Source organism: Protopterus annectens, chromosome 1.part1, assembly GCF_019279795.1.
Source record: "Protopterus annectens isolate FY-2018-M chromosome 1.part1, PAN1.0, whole genome shotgun sequence".
In the NCBI taxonomy this organism is placed as follows: Eukaryota; Metazoa; Chordata; order Ceratodontiformes; family Protopteridae; genus Protopterus; species Protopterus annectens.
In genome coordinates, this window is record NC_056726.1 from 1,684,521,559 (window position 1) to 1,684,540,601 (window position 19,043).

The following is a 19,043-nucleotide window of genomic DNA, read 5'->3' on the forward strand; positions in this document are numbered from 1 at the left end:
CAAGGTTGGACATTTTGGCCACAATTCCAAAAGGTTTGTTTGGCACAATAACAACACTGCGCCTCACCCAAAGAACACCATCCCCATGGTGAAGCATGGTGATGGCAGTGTCCTACTTTGGGGTTGCTATTCACAAGTTGGAACTGGGGCTTTAGCTAAGTTGGAGGGGATTATGAACAATTCCAAAAAACAGTCCCTTTTGGCCCAAATTCTTCAGGTGTCTGCTAGACAGCTGTAGATGGAGAGGAATTCCACATTTCCACACAATAATGACCCAAATCATACATCCAAATCAATAAAAGAATGGCTTTACCAGAATCTATCCCTCCAGCATGTCCTGTTTATTGTGGTGACAAGGTTTAGGTCCCTAGAGGCTGTAGCTCGGAGGGATTGGGATTTCTTTAGGTGTACCATGTCCAACAGCTCTGGGTATGACATAGCGTTATATGTTAGGCAGAGATCACCTCGGAGTAGGTGATATGCTACGGAGTAAAGCTGGAGTTTTATGGAGGCAGTCAGTGTAGGGCATTTGTTTGAGGCCAGTAATCCTCTTTGTGAGGTACTTCTGTGGCCTTTCCAGCTGCTGCAGATGTCTTGTGAGGTACATTCCAAAAGGGGCATTGTACTCTATAATGGGTCTAATGAATGTCGAGTAGAGGGGAACAATGACCTGTTTTTTCCTGGATGAGAACCCTTTTATGATGAGGTGTGCCATGTAGAAGGACTTCCTGACTACTGTGGCGATGTGACTATCAAAGGAGAGACTACTGTCGACCTGGGTCCCAAGGTCTCTTATCACACATTCAGTGTTAAGTAGATTTGCTGCCTATGTGGTAGTTCATGGGTACAGAGTTTTTACCAAAGGGGATGACACTGCACTGTTTGGCATTGAGCTTGAGGCCATGGCTCTGACACTAGGCATCTGTCTCAGCGAGGCCCTTCTGTAGGATGTCCACATCATTTGGGGACTTGACTATGGCTCCTAGTTTGCAGTCATCTGTGAATTTCATTAGCCAGAGGCCTTCTGTGTTAGCCTGTACTTCAGAGAAGTACAGGAGAGGTCCCAGGACGGAATCTTGTGGTACTCCACTTGTCACTGCTTTGAGGTCAGATTTGGAGTCTGCAACTTTTACTGTGTGGGTTCTGTCAGTGAGCCAGTTGGCAACCCATCTTGTGACATAGGGATTTATACCTAGTTTAGTGAGTTTAGCTATAATCCCAGAATGGGGGATGGTGTCAAAAGCCTTGGTGAGGTCAAGATAGGCTGTGTGAACCACCTTACCCTCATTTATGGCTTTCTTCAATTGGATTTCACAGGTTATAGGATCACATTAAAGGTGGGAAATGTTATGACATGATTTCTGTGGTCTCATGTTATATATCAGAAAAGCATGGCATGTTAACAGGGGTGTGTGCACTTATTATATCCACTGTAACCAGTTGTTAGAGTAACCAGCTTTGTTTTAACATACATTTACTGCAGGTTATGAAGTCTGCAACTCAAATTATGTCATTAATTAGTGGCGCCAATCCACAGATCATCACAGTAATGTATCAGACAAACACAGGATTTATGAGGAACAGACCAAAAATATGAGCCACACATCTAGACATTCAGCGAAACTCTGTACAGTTGAGAAGTATGTCCTGTAGGAGTTGCCACTGTGCTATACAGGTGAACAGCAATAATGTGTACATGGGTGCAGTGTGTGCTAGGTGAAGGCCCATCACCTACTAACACTACCCATGTATCCCAGAGGTGTATATTAGTAGCAACATTAAGTGTAAAAGGATGCACAGCATGATGTTGAGGGCCTGTCCAGAGTGTGTATGTTGTGGTCTGACTGTGTGTGACAATTGGCTATTGTGAGGTCTGTGTAATGCTTTTGTGCCATCTCACCAGTATGTGTGTGTGTGTGTGTGTGTGTGTGTGTGTGTGTGTGTGTGTGTGTGTGTGTGTGTGTGTGTGTGTGTGTACCAGCAAACCTTATAGTGCAGGTATTAATTTACATAGGTTCATAGGTAAGTACTAGGCTATCTGCCAGAGGGCGTCTGTAAGCCTAGCCAGAATGTGTTGGCGTTTGCTGCCCCGTTAGATTAGTTCCCTGGGCCTCTGTCCAGCAGAGCCATTAGTTCCCTGTGCCTCTGTCCAGCAAAGCCACTGCAGTGATCCCTGGGGTAAATTTTCTGTTTCCCATCAACTCATCAAGGTTTCTCTTGAAGAGTGTTAGTAAGGGGCTCTGCCTAATGTAGATTAGAATCCTGTTCCAAAGCATGGGGAGTCCCTGGGACAGAAATCTATCCCTCCAGCGCATCCTATTTATCATTGTGGTGAGGTTTAGCTCCCTAGAATGTGTGGCTCTTGGGGATTTGTTTTTTTTTTTTAAGGTGGAGCATGTCCATCAATTCTGGGTTGGACATGGCCTTGTATGTCAGGCAGGGATCATCTCGAGTAAGCTGTATGCAACCGAGTACAGCTGGAGTTTCTTCAGTCGGGCTGCATAGGGCATCTGTTTGAGGCCAGTAATCCTCTTGGTGAGGTACTTCTGTGGTCTTTCCAGCTGTTGCAGGTGTCTTGTAGGGTACATCCCAAATGGGGCATTGTATTCTATGATGGGTTTGACGAGTGATGAGTAGAGGGGCACAATAACCTCTTTTGTTCTAGATGCGAACCCTTTTGTGATTAGGTGGGCCACATAGAAGGATTTTCTAACCACCTTGGCAATATGATTATCAAAAGAGAGATTACTATCTACTTGGGTCTCCAGATCCCTTATTACATTTTCTGTATTTAGGGGACTACCACATATGTGGTAGTTTGCAGGTATTTTGTTTTTTCCAAAGGGGATGACTATGCACTTTTTGGTATTTAGCTTGAGGCCATGATTTTTGACACCAGGTATCCGTCTCAGTGAGACACTTCAGGAAGATGTCTGTATCAGATGGAGAGTCAATTATGGCCCCCAGTTTGCAGTCGTCTGTGAACTTGGTCAGCCATAGTCCTCCTGTGCTTGCCTGTACCTCTGAGAAGTATATACCAAACAGGAGGGGTCCCAGGACTGAGCCCTGGGGGACTCCACTTGTAACCAGTTTAGAGTCGGACCTAGAGTCTGCAACTCTCACTGTGTGGGTTCTATCCATGAGCCAGTTGGCAACCCATCTCATGATGTAGGGGTTTATGTTCAGGCTGCTGAGCGTGTCTATAATACCAGAATAGGGAATGGTGTCGAAAGCCTTTACAAGGTCTAGGTAGGCTGTGTGGACCTCCTTTCCCACATCTAAAGCCTTGCTAACTGTTTCAAAGAAGTCTACCAGATTTAGGAGGCATGATATGCCCTTAACAAAGCCAAATTGGTTAGGGTCCATTGTTTGGAGGTTCCCAATGTCTCTGTTAATGAGTTCTATGATGATGCGCTCCATAGCCTTGCAGACCAGGCTAATCAGGCTTATAGTGCAATAGTTCCCGGGGTCTGTTGTGGCTCCACCTTTGTGGAGCAGGATAACTGTTGCTGTGCACCATGCTATGGGTACATAGCCTGTAGTCTTCCCCGCACAGCTGGACATGGTGGCCGTGGTCCCTCCCACTCAGAATTTGATGTCAATGTCTTTGCAGACTCTGACCACGATGGTGGTCCTAGTGAGGCACAGGTGGGGTTGTCAGGGGTTGAATCTGTGCCATCGGTTGACATACCACAGTCATCCACAATGTCCCTGCATACAGTCACAATGCCCACACACACCCTGTCTCCAGCAGCCACTGATAATGGACAGTTGGTGGGTGATGGAATGGAACAGGCTAGTGTGGTGACTAAGGCAAGTGTGAGTGTAGACACTAGCCACAGCCAGAATGCAGGTGAGGTCCCAGACAGGTGGGTGGACAGGGGTACTCGAAGGAGGACTGCTGCCCATTGAGCTGCTGTCTCAAGTGCTAAAGCAAGTGTCACCAGACACATATTTTGGCCTGTCATGGATGCACAGCTATGTAGTGAATGCAACACCAGACAAATACTCAGGGTCTTGGATGCAACTCTTCCTGGCTTACGTGATGACATACATGACCTTGTTGAGGCCACACATCAAAATACTGAGTTCACGAATAGATGGTGGGGTGAGACCTTGGCAATCCTCGACCATGGAATGTCTGTGTTGCAGCGTGTGGCTGGAGATGAGCATCAGCCACGTGGATGTAGGTCAGCACCAACATCAGCTGAGAGTCTACGTGGACGTGCAACTTCGCACTCCCGTAGTGGCAATCCCACCAACAGTACCGAAGGGCGGGTGCTGTTCACACCACAATGGAGCAGGCCATGGGCACGTGGTTCTGGCCATTCCTGTCAAGGACATGGATCCCGCAGACAGCAGTCACCATCGGGGAGTAGTACTGTATCTGGAGGTGGGCCTGGTGGTGCCAGTGAGACCCCAGTTTATGTGCCCGTGGCCAGAGACGGTGAGCTGTACACAAAACCATGTACAGTCCACAGCTGTCCAACATATCCCTGTGTAGGGCAGCCACATGGCGTGACTGTGTGCATACAAACACACACAAATTGCCATCACAGCCAGGTCACCTCCAGACACACACACACCACCTTTGAACAGTCAATTCAAAGAACACCCCCCCAAACACACACACATGATGTCAACCGTATGGACGAGACTAGGCCTCTGGCAAACCCAGACAACACCCTGTGCATATGATGATACCTGTGCCACATCCCTGTCATCCATAACACCGATGCAGGGACATGCAAATATGGTTCTGATGCACAGGGTGAATTAAGTACAGTTTAGCTATGTAATGCTGTGTAAGGTGCTGTCAGCTGGTATTTGTAATGGGTACACTTCAGAGTGTATGTACCTCTTCAGCCATGATGCATTAATGGTGTTAGTAATGCTAACTGAATGTAGTCTCACATGCTGTATTCTGTTTGTGTTCTAGGTGTCTGTGTGTCAGCAGGATGTGGCCCTGCAGACATTGCCAATGAAGGGTATGGCAGAGTGGTAACACATTGTTCTTGTCAGAGCCAAGGTACAGCTGTCTATGTACACATTTACCAGGTCTGTGTAACAGTTATTGCATGTGCCACAGAGCTTATAGGGTTAAAGGGTGTATACAGGTAAGTCTATGGTGGTTGATGTCAACATCCCTTGTAAAGTGGACAATGGTAAGTTTAGTGGGTGGAACACACCTCAGATTGGTAAAACCCACACTCCCAGAGGATATCGTGTTGACCAAACACAAAGAAAATACTGTTCCTACACACACACACACACACACACACACACACACACACACACACACACACACACACACACACACACAAACACACACACACACACACGATCACAGTTGACAGTGTTGGGTTTGGAACCCCTACCCAGCTAGTTAGTGGTACTACAATGTTATGTGGTTATCACAGGTGGCACAAAAATAACAGTGTGATGACTGTTCCAAGGTACCTGTAAAGTGAATAACATCACGTACCCTTGTGAGGTATGGCAATGGGGGGTGTACTGGGTGTGGAAGGACTCAGACTGTCACATACAAGTCTACACACTCACAAACACTGCTATATATGCCAATGCACACATAACTGCCAGTACTGATATTAGCAGCCCTGCCTATCACGTTATTCATTCCATACTGTTACTTAGCTGTTGCAAGCGGCACAGGGCTTATAGGGCTGAAGAGTGTCCACAATACCTCTATGGTGGATGTGAACAACAGCCTTTGTAAAGTGGACCTTGGGACGTGTACTGGGAGTACCATGGCCTAAAATTGTAAAAAACGGCCACCCGATGGATATAGTTCTCACTCAAATACACACACACACACACACACACACACACACACACACACACACACACACACACACTTGCTAGGACTGAGAATAGCACCTCTATCTATGTAGTCATTGCTACTACAGTGTTATGCATTTACTGCATACACCACAAAGCTTACAGGGTGAAGAGTGTCCCAAAGTAATTCCAAGGTGAACAACATCACCAGGGCTTGTAAAGTATGGCAATGGGTGATTAACTGGTTGAGAATGGACCCAAGATACTTGAACCTACAGTTATACATACTTATACACACAAATACACTCATACACATATTTGCCAGGACTGAGATTAGCAGCCCTGCCTATCTTGTTAGTCAGTCCATACTATTACACAGTTCTTGCATGCAGTATGGGGCTTATTGGGCTGAAGATTGTCAACAGATACGTCTTATGGTTGGTGAAGACAGTGGGCCTTGTAAAGTGGACTTTGGGACATGTACTGGGAGGACCACTGCCTAAAAACATAAAACCTACCCCCATGGATATAGTTCTCACTCAAACACATATATAGGATACAGTTCTCTCTCTCTCTCTCTCACACACACACACACACACACACACACACACACACACACACACACACACACACACACACACACACACACACTTTTGCCAGGACTGAGATTAGAGCCCCTACCTATCTAGTTATTGTTAATACTGTGTTATGCATTTATCACATGTGCCACAGAGCTTATAGTGTGAGGAGTGTCCCACATTTCTTCTAAGGTGAACAACATCACCAGCCCTTGTAAAGTATGGAAATGGGCAGTGTACTGGGAGAGTGAGGCCTTAAAATACTGTATCCTACAAATATACACACTTACAAACACTTACACACACTGCCAGGACTCAGATTAGAATGCCTACGTATGTAGTTATTGGTACTATAGTGCTGTGTAGTTACAGCATGCACCATGGAGCATATAGCATGAAGAGTGTCCCAAGGTACCTATATAGTGAATAACATCACCAGCCCTTGTAAAGTATGCCAATGGTAGGTGTACTGCATGATAAGAGCCTCAAACTAATTTCACCCACATGTTTACACAGTCACAAACATGTTTATACACAATAATGCGCACACACACACACACACACACACACACACACACACACACACACACACACACACACATTTGCCAGTATTGAGATCCATAGGTTCATAGGTGTGTACTAGGTGAATGGTCATGGAGCCTTTACAAGCCTAGCCCATGGGATTACTCTGGCATTGTGCCACCTGGCGATAGTCCCCAGTGTGTCTAATGGGTATAGCCAGTGGAGTGATCCCTGGGGTGGGATTTCTGTTCCCAATCCACTCATCCAGATTTCTCTTGAAGAGGGCCAGTAAGGTACTCTGCTTGACATGTATGTGAAGTCTATTCCCTAACGTGGGCAGTCTCTGGGTTATGAACCTGTCCCTCCAGCATGTTCTGTTGATTGTGGAAATGGGGTTGAGGTCTCTGGGGCATGTGGTGTGGACAGATTGGGTTCTTTAGATGCAGCATTCCTGACAGAGCTGTCAGACATGGCTTCATAAGTCAAGCAGAGATCATAGCCAATATGAGACAGAGAATAGTTGGAGTTATTGGAGTCTGTCCATAAAGGACAAGTGTTTAATGCCTAGATCTTTTCTGTGAGGTACTTTTGCAGCCTCTCCAGTTGTTGCAGGTGTTCAGTGAGGTACATGCCAAATAGGTCATTGTACTCGACTGGCCTAATGAGGGGAGAGTAGAGGGAGACAATGACCTCTTACTTTCTAGATGCAATACCCTTAGCAATGAGATGTGCCACATAGAACGACTTTCTGAACACAGTGGCACTGTGGTGGTCAACAGAAAGCTTGCTTTCAACCAGTGTTCCCACTTCTCTTATAATGACTTCAGTGTTCAATGAACTGCCATGGATGTGGTGATTCATGGGCACCATGTTGTTCCCAAAGGGGATGTCAGCACATTTTCTGGCACTGAGCTAAATTCCAGGGTTCTAACACCAGTCTTAGGTCTCAGTGAGGCCTTACTGCAGGATGTCAACATCATGTGGGGAGGTAATAATAGCACTTACTTTGCAGTCATCTGCGAACATTGTCAGCCAGAGTCCCTTCGTGTTGGGCTGGACTTCAGAGGCATTGATCCTGAACACGAGGGGATACAGGACCAAACCCTGTGGGACTCCACTCATGAATGGTCAGCAGTCTGACATGGAGTCCCCTGCTTTCACACAGTGGGTTCTATCTGTGAGCCAGTATGCAAGCCATCTAGTGATATAGGGGTTGATGCCTAGCCGAGTGTGTTTGTCTATGATTCCTGAGTGGGGAATGGTATCCAAAGATTAGAAGGGCCCACCTATCTTGCTATTTATTCCATACTATTACATAGTTATTACATGTGGCACAGAGCCTATAGGGCTGCAGAGTGTCTACAGCTATCTCTACAGTGGAAGACAACACTGGGCCTTGTAAAGTGGACATTGGGACGTGTACTGGGTGGACCACAGCAAAAAATTGCAAAACCCACCCCCCATAGATATGGTTCTCACCCAAACACACACACTTCTGCCCACCCACACAGGATACTGTTCTTCCAAGCACACACACACACACACACACACACACACACACACACACACACACACACACACACACACACACACACACAAAAACACACACACACATACAGGATACTGTTCTCACATGCACACTCGCGCACACACACACACACACACACACACACACACACACACACACACACACACACACACACACACCAGGACTGAGATTAGAACCCCTACCTATCTAGTTATTGCTAATACAGTGTTATGCATTTATTGCATGTGCCACGAAGCTTTTAGGGTGAAGGGTGTCACAAGGTACACTGAAGGTGAGGAACATCACCAGCCATTGTAAAGTATGGCAATGGGTGATGTACTGGGTGAGAGAGGCCACAAAATACTTTAAGCTACACATACACACACGTACACACACAAATACACTCACATTTGCCAGGGCTAAGATTAAACCCCCCTATCTAACTAGTTATTTGTACTATAGTGTTACATAATTATTGCATGCACCACAGAGCTTGCAGGGCTGTGAACTGCCCAAAGTTACTTCTAAGGTGACTGACATCAGCAGGACTGCTAAAGTAGGGCAATGGGAAGTGTACTGGGTGTGAATGGGCTCAAAAACTTTAACCTACAGACAGACACACACACACACACACACACACACACACACACACACACACACACACACACACACACACACACACACACACACTTTTACATATGCCAGGACTCAGATTAGAACCCCAACCTAACTAGTTATTTGTGCTATAGTGTTACGGAATTATCACATGCGCCACAGAGCTTGTAGGGCTGTAGGCTGCCCAAAGGTACAACTAAGGTGACTGACAGCAGGACTGCTAAAGTAGGGCAATGGGAAGTGTACTGGTATGAACAGGCTCAAAATCTTTTACCTACAGACACACACAAACACACACATTTTTACATTTGCCAGGACTGAGATTAAAATTCCTACCTAAATAGCTATTTTTACAATAGTGTTATGCAGTTATTGCACACAACACAAAGCTTACAGGGCAGAGGCCAGTCCATAGGTTCATAGGTAGATACTGGGTTATCTGCCCGAAGGCATGTTGTGCAGTATTCACCACCCCTTTGGTTAGTTCCCTAGGCCCATGATCTAGCAGCTAGTACCCTTGGCCTTTATCTAGTAGAGCTGTTGGCATGATCCCTGATGCAAACTTTCTGTTACCCATCCACTCAAGGTTCCTCTTGAAGAGTGATAGTGAGGGGCTCTGTCTTATGTAGATCGGGACCTTGTTCCATAGCAAGGGAAGTCTTTGCGAAGGGAATCTATCCCTCCAGCATGTTCTATTCATTGTTGTGCTGAGGTTTATATCCCTAGAGCGTGTAGCTCGAGTGGATTTGGTTTTGCTAAGATGGAGCATGTTCAACAGTTCTGGGTTGGACATGGCTCTGTATGTTAGACAGAGATCGCCTCTGAGAAGGCGGTATGCCACAGAGAAAAGCCTTAATTTTTTCAATCGTGCTGCATAGGGCAACTGTTTGAGGCCAGTAATCCTCTTACTGAGGTACCTCTGTGGTCTTTCCAGCTGCTGGAGATGCCTAGCCAGGTACATTTCAATTGGTGCATTGTACTCAATAATGGGTCTGATGAGGGAAGAGTAGAGGGGCACCACTACATCCTTAGATCTTGATGCGAACCCTTTAGTGATCACATGGGTCACATAGAAGGATTTTCTAACCACATTGTCAACATGGTTATCAAAGGAAAGCTGACTATCTACTTGGGTCCCTAGATCCATTATTACTACTTCAGATTTCAGGGGGTTACCTCCTATGTGGTAGTTCGCGGGTACTCTGTTTTTTCCAAAGGGGATTACTGTGTATTTTTTAGCATTTAGCTTGAGGCCTTGGCTTTGGCACCATGCAAAAGTCTCATTAAGACACTTCTGGAGGATATCCATGTCAGCCAGAGACTCTATTATAGCATCCAGTTTGCAGTCGTCCACAAACTTGGTCAGCCACACCCCTTCAGTGCTTGCCTGTACTTCTGAGAAGTATATGCCAAACAGGAGGGGCCCCAGGACAGAGCCCTGAGGCACACCGCTCGTTACTGGTCTGGATTCGGACATATATCCCGCTACTCTTACTTTGTGGGATCTGTCTGAGAGCCAGTTTGCATCCATCTTGTGATGTAAGGGTTTATGTCCAGGTTGGTGAGTTTATCAATAATACCCGAATGGGGAATGGTGTCAAATGCTTTAGCAAGGTCAAGGTAAGCCATGTGTACCTCCTTTCCCTTATCTATAGCCTGAGTAACTGTCTCAAAGAAGTCCACGAGGTCCAGGAGGCATGATCTGCCCTTGACAAAGCCGAACTGTGTGGGGTCAAGTGTTTGGAGGTTCCCAATCTCTCCATTTATGAGTTCCATAATGATTCACTCCATTGCCTGACAGATCAGACTGGTCAGGCTTATTGGTCGGTAGTTCCCAGGGTCGGTTGTGGGCCCACCCTTATGCAGCGGAACTACCGTTGCTGTACACCATTCTATGGGCACATATCCTGTCAAGAGGCTGAGAGTGAACAGGGTATTCAGATGCGGGCTTAATTCATTTTGTAGCTTGCGTATGACACAGCCCGGGATACCTTCTGGTCCCATGAAGGCAGTGTTTTTAGCTTTAGATAGAGCCTTATTAACCAATGTATCAGTAATAACTGGAGTTACACAATCCCCTGGAATAGTAATAGGCCCTGTAGGTGGTGAGGGGGGGGGGGATTTGCATTGAACCTGTCAGCCAAGATGTTGGCAATGTCAGTTGGGTCAGTGTATTTTGTTACATTTTGTACTAGCTCAGAACAGACCTGAGCATTGTCATTTAGGTTCTTGACGTAACCATAGAAGGCCTTAAGGTTATCCTTGGCAACTTTCTTTTCGAAATTGGCTTTAGTTGACTTGATGAGGGCCCTCAATTTCTTACTAAAGCTGATCAGGGAAGATTTTTCTACTTGAGATTTGGCCTTTTTTTGTATAAGTCTCCTCCTTTTATTGTATAGTTTGCTTAAGGCCAGGGTCCACCAGACTGGTTTCTTCTTTCTTGAGGAAGGAGTCTTGGTTTTATTTGGGATAGCACGGTCCATGCAATCCTGAAGATGTATATAAAGTGCCTTGGTGTAGGATTCTGCATCCTGGATATCATTATCCTTCTGCAGGGGGATAGTGAAGCTTTCCACTTCTGACGCAAGTAGTTTGAAGTTTGCTTTGGAAAGGTTTTTTACGATGGTTTCTTTGACTGGGGGAGGTGGAGGGGTGAGGATGTCTAGGGTTATCAGTTTGTGGTCTGATCTGACCAGAGAGGGAGTGATAATGGGTGTGGTACAATGGGCGTCCATATTTGTGATGACTAAATCCAATATGTTGTCCCCTCTAGTGGGAGAAGATACCAGTTGTTCGAGGGCATTTTAATTTATAAATTCTATGAACCGCTGGGCATAGGAGTTAGAACTTTGATAGTTCGCCCAGTCTGTAACAGGGTAGTTGAAATCACCCAAAATTATGGTGTTGGGTAGGACCTTTATATTTTCCAATGCCTCAAGGAATGCTGAGTGAGCATCTTGGGACATGGTGGGTGATCTATAACAGGCTACGACTTGAAATGTGGTTTTGCCTGCTGATAGTTGTGTATGGATGATCTCTGGGGCATCATGCTGCGCCACTAACCTGGAGATGTGGGTATCCTTGATGAATATGGATACACATCCGCCCTTTGTACTGCGATCCGGTAACTGAGGCCGGAAGGTATGATATGAATTGTAACCTGGTAGTTCTGGAGTGCTCTCTGGAGCCTTGAACCAGGTTTCTGTCACTGCACAAACATCGATTTTCTCCATACTGAGGAGTGCCTCGAGTACATGCATTTTGAGGTTGAGACTTCTGGCGTTGAGTAGCATTACCCTTAATTTTTGGTTACCTGTGCTGGTTACGGTGGTTGGTTTGTCCTTTGAGCCTTGCCTAAAAAAGGCACTATGGGGATGGCAAGAGCCTTGGCCAGTATTCGAAAGCCTAGGGGTGACAGGTGCAAACCATCTCTGGTGAAACAGCAAGGCTTGTCTATCATGTCATCCCAGGCAGACAAACACTGGATCCCCTTAGAATGACACCAGAAGCTTAGCCAATTGTTGAAATTGATAATTTTGTCTTTGTATTGTGGTATCATTCTAGGTGAAGGTAGTATGCTACTCAAGGTCAGGGTCATACCAGCTTGGGCTACATCATCAGAGAGCTCCTCAATGTCTCTTTTCATGTAGTCCAGGGAGGTACATCTTAGATCATTCACACCAACATGTACAATGACAGCGTCATACTTGTACTTGTTCTAGAGTGACCTAATTGCCTGTGTTATGTGGCGGATCCTAGCACCTGACAGGCAGCTGACAGTAACCTTCTCCTTGTTCAGCCTGGTGAGTGGAACATCTGTGTGCTTTACTATAGAGTCTCCTATTACTAGCGTGTTGGGTATGGTATTTTGCCTTGGGGGCTGTCGTGAGTCACACTGCTGAGGTGAATTATGTCTTTTCTGGCTTGGGTTTGGAGGTGCAGGTTGCTTGCTTGACTGCTTTGGAGGGCACTGTTTCTTTTTTAGATTTGTACCTAGTGCCTCCAAATATGTTTTTGTGTATTTATATGTATGTTTTGCTGGTGCTTGCTTTGTAGATCCATGTGTGACTGGTGGTGTGATGCTAGTGTATCTCTTCTCCTCTTGACTGTCTATTGCAGTCATGGGTTGAGAGCGCTTAGCCTCCAGTCTGGCTGTGTATTTGCATCTCTCACAAGTGTTTGTGTCTAGAGGTAAGAGGAGAGGGTTGTCTGTATACATGAGGCAGTTGTGACATTGCCTCAGGATGCCCAATTCCACCAGCTGAACTGGAGAGTACACCTGAAGCTGACCTCTGGACATGCTTGGAAAAGTAAATTTCACTTGTCTTGTGGACAACAGAGGGTGTTATGCTGTATTATAATAGTGCTGTCTAGGAGATCTGGAAAATAATAGTGCTGTCTAGGAGATTTGGACAAGTGCTGATTTGAGTTATGCAAGTGCTGCAATAGGAGCAGTTGATCTGAAGCACTTGAGTTGAGGCTTGCCTAGTTCTAAGGGAAAATTTGCAGCGCAGACTTTGTGGAGCCAAGAATAGTATAAACCAGCTAACCGACGCTGCTCTGTGCACAAGAGTGCACAAAAAGAGAGTTGCAGGGTTTTAAGAGAGAGAGAGAGAGAGAGAGAGAGAGAGAGATCAAGGAGTTTGGAATTGACCCAAAATGGCCAACTGCCACTAGTGAACACAGAGACTTCCCTCTAGCCCAAGCAAGCCCCGGCTTCCAAGAAACCCACAAACAGTTCAGAACAGCAACTCTGCAACTGAACTTCTTTCAAATTATAGAAAGTGGGAAAACAGCAAGATTTTTTTGTTTTTTTGTTCCTGTTCAAGGATAGCAGAGACACACAAGCAGCAAGCTAGTCAGAACAGTGCAATAAATTACCCCAACATGTGTGTGCTAGGCCAGAGGCAGGTAAAATGCACTTTTAAGAAAAAATGATTTAAAATTAAGTGCAACACAAAAAATACAATAAACAGGTTCTAGGTATGTTCTAAATACTGTTTCTTACATAGATATCAACTTTTGCAAGCAAGAAAATGCCGAAAAGTAGGCGGCAATGCAGTTTTTCTAAGAAATAAATCAGAAGAAAATACTTAAAATTTCAAAAGTGGCTTCTTTCTTCTCTCAGCATTTTCTCCTCTTGGTAGGTGCTTCAGCAAAAACTATCAAGCCTGGAAAGATGCCAAAACCATGCGGCTGCAGGGTTTTAAGAGAGAGATCAAGGAGTTTGGAATTGAGCCAAAATGGCCAATAAAACTACAGTTTCTAGGCAGTAACCACTCTTACAGGGACATGCAGGCTGCTCAGTGTTAACCACTGCCACTGGTGAACACAGAGACTTCCCTTTAGCCCAAGAAAGCACTGGCCTCCAAGAAACTTACAAACAGTTCAGAACAGCAACTCTGTCACTGAACTTTTTTTAAATTATAGAAAGTGGGAAAATAGCAAGTTTTTTTGTTTATTTGTTTTGGTTTAAGGATAGCAGAGACACACAAGTAGCAAACTAGTCAGAACAGTGCAATAAATGACCCCAACACGTGTGCTAGGCCAGAGGCAAGTAAAATGCAATTTTAAGAAAAAATAATTTTAAATTAAGTGCAACACAAGAAATGCAATAAACAGGCTCTAGGTATGTTCTAAATACTGTTTCACAGATATCAACTTTTGCAAGCAAGAAAATGCCGAAAAGTAGGTGGCAATGCAGTTTATCTAAGAAATAAATCAGAAGAAAATACTTAAAATCTCAAAAGTGGCTCCTTTCTTCTCTCAGCGTTTCCTCCTCTTGGTAGGTGCTTCAGCAACAACTATCAAGCCTGGAAAGACCAACAGTACTTCTACAGTGAATGACATCAGCAGATCTTGTGAAGTAGGGCAATGGGAGGTGTACTGGGTGGAAACGGACTAAAAGACTTATTCCTACACCTCCCCACCACACACCAACTCCCCACACACACTACCCCACACACACACAACCACTGTTACACATGCCAGGACTGTGAATAAAACCCTTACTTATCTAGTTATTTGTATGATAGTGTTACACAGTTATCACATGTTCTATACAGTTTACAGGACTGAAGCCAGTCCAAAGGTACTTCTAAGGTGAATGACATTAGCAGATCTTGTAAAGTAGGACAATGGGAAGTGTACTGGCTGAGTAAGGCATCATAATACTTAGACCTACACACACACACACACACACACACACACACACACACACACACACACACACACACACACACACACACACACACTAAGGTAGGTGATGTGATATTCCAACCCCCACCTCAGTACCATCAGACAATGAATCTCATCTTCATGCTGGCACATGCCAGTTTTTACAACTGGTATGCAACTGTCTGCAGCAGGATATCACTCTATGACATTTAGGGTATCCCTGTGTATGTCTCCCTGTGTATCGCACTCTATCATTGTCTGTCCCTCTCTTCCCCATGTCTATGTGTGTGCATGCTTGACATATTGTAATATGTTGCCCTTATATATGTGTGTATCACATGCAACAGATGCAGATATACCAAATATGTGCCACCTAGCTGGCAGTGGGTAATCCTGTCTGATGGGTGTGTGTGGAGACAGTTAGGTTTACATAGCTGTTTGTATGCAAATACATTTGCATAATACACAGATATATAGTCTGATGTGGTTTCAGACATGGGCTTCACTTCTCAGATATATAGTCCTATGTGGTTTCAGACATGGGCTTCACTTCTCTAAGTGTAGGAGCATGCTCAGTATGACTTTCTATAACAAGTGTGGGAATCCATTCCAGGGGTAGTCGTACTCCAGTCCAGGGTGTTGTGTGCTACAGCCATACCTTGCAACCTGTTTGTGCAAGATATCTGGAGATAGGCTGCCAATATGGGGAAACAATGGGCCAAACATAGGGGGGGTACTGTAACTATTGCTCTTATCAATTTAGGAGTTGCTTGAGTTACAGGGTTTGTTTTAGCAGACATTTTCTGACATATGCAATTGACATTGTACTGTAGTGTGTCATTACCTACTGACAGATCTAATCAAATCATCACAGTTATTTACCAGAGAAATACAACATGGATGATGCATAGACCTTTATTATGAGGTAAAGGCTAGACATTCATAGGTTCATAGGTAGGTACTAGGCTATGAGCCCAAGGCAGGGACATCAGGAGGCATACGCACTGTACTGATTTCAGCACTTCTTTAGAAGAGGGGGTAGCTTTTTTAATTAAATAATTACATATATTTATTTTTTAAACAGCGTTGGCTCCTTTAAGTATGCTGACTCCTTTCAGTTACATTGCTACATACCAGCCAGTCAGAATTGAGCTCACATCATCACGTCATGTCCGGCTGGCTGGCTGCTAGCAGGAAATGTGCATAGCTTGAATGATTTGGATTATGGTGGAGGCAGCCGCATGGATAATCATTGTTGGTTGTAGTGAGTGGAAGGGCATGGCAATCGCGAATGTATTATCATTGTGGTGATCGCGAATGTATTATCGTTGTGGTGAAGGCAATCAGGTGAACAGATTATCAAGTAAGGGTGTGTGTGTAATCGGGTGAATGGATTATCAGGTAAGGGTGTGTAATCGGGTGAACGGATTATCAGGTAAAGGTGTGTAATCGGGTGAACGGATTATCAGGTAAGGGTGTGTAATCGGGTGAACGGATTATCAGGTAAGGGTGGGTGCGTGTGTGTAATCGGGTGAACAGATTATCAGGTAAGGGTGTGTGTGTCTAATCGGGTGAATGGATTATCAGGTAAGGGTGTGTGTGTGTAATCGGGTGAATGGATTATCAGGTAAGGGTGTGTGTGTGTAATCGGGTAAACGGATTATCAGGTAAGGGTGTGTGCGTGTAATCGGGTGAATGGATTATCAGGTAAGGGTGTGTGTGTGTAATTGGGTTATCAGGTAAGGGTGTGTGTGTGTGGGGGTTATCAAGTAAGGGTGTGTGTGTGTGTTTGTGTGAAAATGCCCCCCACATAATACACCTGCTGGCTATAGGTGTTCAGGCTCAAACCCTGTACTTTTGCTTCAGGGTAAGACGAGCCTAAAGTCCCTAACCACTACCATTTCTGAACTTTGTTAGTTGTGAGCAATGGTGAGAAGTGAGAACGGAAGTTGTATTTCCCCCATTATTGTTTTTGCTGTTTGTTCAGGTTTTTTGTGCTAAGGTGTGAAGTATTGTATTCCCTCATTATTGGCTTTGTTTGTCCAGTTTTTTTGTGCTAAGAGGTTGACAGCTATCTAAATGATAGCCATTAAGTTTCAGTCTTCCTATTTTTCAAACTGCTGATTTAGCATAGTGGAATGTTGCACTGATTGTAGTGCATATGGTTCTGGGTTCACGACATGCATGGTGGTAACACAACATTTTATTCTAGCAACATTCCAAAATTATGCAAGCAATGTTTAAAATGTGTCCCTGGTTTTTGGGCTTTTGTCCCCCCCCCCAATAAATGTTGGCTTTTTCCAGATGTCTTGTGCTGCAAAGTTCAGAGATACAGCTGAGTGTCGAGTACATTTTACAAAGAGCTGAGAGCTGCAGGGGAACTAAAGTTTAGTGCTGCTTATGCTGTCTGCTTGTACTGTTAATAGCACAACAGGTAGTGTACTTGCTTTTGATGCAGAAGGCTGTGGGTTCTTCTCCCACAGTAGGTACATGTATTGCTAATACTGTACTGTGTTATAAAGGGGGGTGGATGCTGTAGTCCTTTTTGGCAAAGATATCTAGTACTAACTATGAACCTGTTATCAGTTTGCCATCCATTCCCTATTGCAATATTACTAGCGTATCATTTTTTTAATGTAACATAGGCAATTTATTCCTCAAGGGCAACAGGCACTTTATTTGTAGATGAAACCATGAAATATAAAGTCGTTTGTTAGCAGCAGCCTCTTCATTAGTTACAGATTTCTTTAATGTGGAATTATGTAGATGGCTTTTACTAGTTCAGAGATTGTGCATATTTACTGATACTGGTGGACTGTAGAAGTTTGACTAGACTTTTATGATGGAAATGTTCTGAATTGGGCTATTTTGTCATTATTGGTGCATGCATTTTATTTCATTGTTTACTGGAAAAATGTTCAAAACAATAAATTTAAAACGCTCTCTAACAACTATACTGTATTGTACAAGGAATATAATTTACTACAATCAGGAAGGTGTATCAAACAGCACGTGTATGTTTCATGTGCAAGGGGCCTATGATTTGAAAACAGCCCAAAGTTAATCTTTATCTGCCACTGGCAAAATGTATTTTCTTTGAATGTGGGTTTCAATGCTGTTTCAATTAATGTGAGTTTCAAGGGCAGAGAAGTTTTAATGCTAAGTCTAGTTTCATTGTGAGACTGCATTACTTTGTTTAGCAGATATTTATTGGTGTTCGTGCTGTAAAATGCAAAATAAAACTTTTCTGGCAAATCATTTAGGAATGAAGTCACTAAATAATGACCGATGTTAAGTTTCAGACGTCATAATCTTCAGAAAAATGCATGCTAAAGCAAGACCTGTTATACTATCAATTGTCTTAAGTTTATATAAGATCAATTTTTAGTACTATTTGTATGTTCCTCCAATATATTTGGCCTTGTCCAGATTTCCTGCATTAAGAGGTTGAGAGGTATGGGCAAATAAATCCCTTTATAGAATTAGGAATATCCAAACCTCTCAACTGTCCCCAATTTTGGCTCAAAATGTTGCTCTCCCCCTAATAATCCCTCCGCAAAATAGCAATTTTGGAAGAAAACGTGGAGGGTTTACAATTATAAATAACTGTAAGGATCAGAGTTATACATTACTTTTATTTCAGAAATGCATGTAGATTCTCTAATTTTGTCAGCTGCTCAAGTTAACAGTGCTCATATTAAAATGGTGTCCCTTCTTTGACAGGTTCCTAGCTGTATTGTCTGGCAATTTTATATTTTTGCATCACATTTTTGGACTGTTTTTCATAAAATTGCGGTTTTCTGGCAAATTAGTGGCAAATCATT